This window comes from Octopus bimaculoides, chromosome 4 (genome assembly GCF_001194135.2).
Source record: "Octopus bimaculoides isolate UCB-OBI-ISO-001 chromosome 4, ASM119413v2, whole genome shotgun sequence".
In the NCBI taxonomy this organism is placed as follows: Eukaryota; Metazoa; Mollusca; class Cephalopoda; order Octopoda; family Octopodidae; genus Octopus; species Octopus bimaculoides.
Genome location: NC_068984.1, coordinates 53463306 through 53466009, shown reverse-complemented (window position 1 = coordinate 53466009; position 2704 = coordinate 53463306). Strand labels below are relative to the sequence as shown.

At 40.5% G+C, this 2704-nt stretch overlaps 1 protein-coding gene across 1 annotated transcript in view; it reads left to right on the top strand.

The window, feature by feature from the left end:
- Positions 1 to 830: 830 nt before the first annotated feature.
- LOC106879062 (uncharacterized) overlaps positions 831 to 2704 on the top strand; it is a 47137-nt gene continuing 45263 nt past the window's right edge. Inside the window, exons 1-2 of the mRNA XM_014928490.2 lie at positions 831 to 969; positions 2164 to 2243. The gene's annotated coding sequence lies outside the window, so the exon portion shown is untranslated. The remainder of the gene's footprint in view (positions 970 to 2163; positions 2244 to 2704) is intronic.

Here is a 2704-nt window from a genome sequence, read left to right as displayed (position 1 = left end):
GATTTCACGAGCAGGCTGTTCTATTGATCGGATCAAGTGGAACTTTCGTCATCGTAACCGACGGAATACCAATATATGCGTGAAGGCAGCAGGGCCTCCAAGAGAAATTTTGCAAAGCGGTACAAGACCCTTTTGGGGCCCCGGGCTGTAAGTAGATACTCTTGGTGTTATCATATATCCATACCACTAGGCCTACAATAATTAATAATAAATACTAATAAAAAGAAGTGTGATATGATAAATATAGTAATGTTTGTGTATGTGAATGTAAGTGTATGTCGGACTGGGGGTAGTAGAAAGTGCTTGATTTCATGAGGGGGATGGATGTTGCATGGTTGCTATGGAACCCTCCTTAGCTCTTGGGCCCCGGAACAAAGTACCGGCTGGACCCCCTCTCTCGGAGGCCCTGAAAGGCAGTGTTTATGACCCTTAGCAATAGCTTCGGTGAATGGTAGAAAAGAGTTATTCTCAGAAGTGGAGACATGGGCTGAATGCTAGCAACAAGAGTGTGTTCTGCTAAAGGCATGCAAGAACCAGGTGGCGGAGTTTAACCGAGCTACGAATTAAGTCTACTAGCCATGCAGCCCATGCCGGAATTCGAACTCAGAATGCAATGACTCGGAGTAAATAGCTCATGACATCTCCGTCCGATGCTCCATCGATTTCGTCGTTCCACCGATCGATCACACTGGACTGGTCAATTTAATTATTGAGTCCGGAAGCAGGAAAGACAAAGTTGACCTTGGCAGCATTTGAACTTAGAATGTAAAGGGACGCAACTAAATACGACAGCAACAAGGTACGTTGTCCGAGGCTCTACCGATTCAGCCGTGGAAGAAGAAGAAGAAGAAGAAGAAGAAGAAGAAGAAGAAGAAGAAGACGAAGAAGAAGAAGAAGAAGAAGAAGAAGAAGAAGAAGAAGAAGAAGAGGAGGAGGAGGAGACTACGTAGGTAATTCAAGCAAAGGACGGTAATAATTCGTACTTTTACAATAACACTTGAGCTTATTTTTAGTCATCCACTACCAAGCAGGCTATACCACCTATACGCACGCGCACGCACACGCACACACGCATATGTGCGTGTGAAGGCTTTGTTAAAGTTGTGTATGCGTGTATGTGCATGTGTGTATATGTGTGCATGTGTATGCGTTTGAAAGAGTGCGCACTTGAGTAATGTACACATGGTCTTATGAGTGTATGAGTGTGGATGTGTCTTAGAAGACGAATACGTATTCTGTGTGTGTGTGTGTGTGTGTGTGTGTCTGTCTGTCTGTCTCTGTGTGTGTGCGCGTGTGCGCGTGCGATTCGTATGCTGCTATATGAATATAGTCAAGTGTGTATTTGAGTAAATGATATGCGATGTTATATAAGCAGAGTCATGTGTGATGTGTGTATGTAGGTTTGTTTATTTACATTCTATTGTGTGTGTGTGTGTGTGTGTGTGTGTGTGAAAGACAGACAAACAGACAGACAGACAGACAGACAGACAGACAGACAGGCAGACAGAGAATGTATTTGTGGTAGAGGGGTATGTTTGACGTTATGAATGTGGTTTAGTATATATGTTTGCTATTTCTGCCTGCATATATATGCGCATTGTTTTGATACGGCGATAGCTTTGTGTATATAAGTGAATATTGTTTTGTTTTTTTTCTTTTTATAATCATTTGTGGAACTATGTTTTGGTGCATATTGCTGTGATTATGTATAAAACAGAGATGGAACAGTCCTCATCACCTTTGGTTGTGCACGTGTGTCTACGTGTGTAATTGCGTGTATAAACGTATATGTACAGTTAGTTATATCATGTGATTGTGCATATTAATGTGTATGAGTATATGTGTATTTCTACGTTAACGTGCGGAGAAATCTTTCAGTGTAGGCTGTTAGTATATTTATAGATGCATAAACAATAATACAAGTGTGAATTTGAGAGAGAGAAAGAGTAAGAGAGAGAATACAGTGTTTGTATGTGAGAGGGTGTAATAGAAGATCTTTTTGTTATGTTTGTTTATTTATAGATACATATATGTATAATTGTGTCAGAGCGAGATTGGTAGAATACCCGAGCAGCATTGACGTTACCAGTCTCTCTCTCTGACACAAATAAATCCAAATTCTTTAGCCGACATCATAACACGGTTTTTTTTCTTGTTATCCAGTGGCGTTGCATAGGGAGTGCGATGAGTGCAGATTGCGCAAAGCAGCCACTTTAGGAGAGGTGGATAAACACACGTTGAAGGTATGTTACATTTAAAAAAGGGACCTGCCAATCTAGCTACCACACAGAGCACCAGAACCCACGCTACGCTATTGTTGTCATCTATGCAGTAATCTTACTAAATCAAAGGCAACTCTATTCTCCTTACATTTATTTTGTTTTAATACTTGCTGAGGATTTATTTTTATCCTCAACCCCTATCATATATCAGTGATGGAGTTTTCTCTGTTTCTCTCTTCCTGTCACAAATTCCTACTCTACTGTTCCTCTCAACTCCAGTACCAACCGAGTAAGACAATGTAGATCTAACAACTCATCCACGACATCCCACTTTCACTGGAAGTTCTATAGCAGTGGATGCCAATCTTTTCCACAACCAAGGAGCCCTTTTATTTAAATGAGTTTTCTCACGGACCCCTTTTAATATGCTTATCCTTATGTGTGTGTGTGCATATATATATATATATATATATATATATATA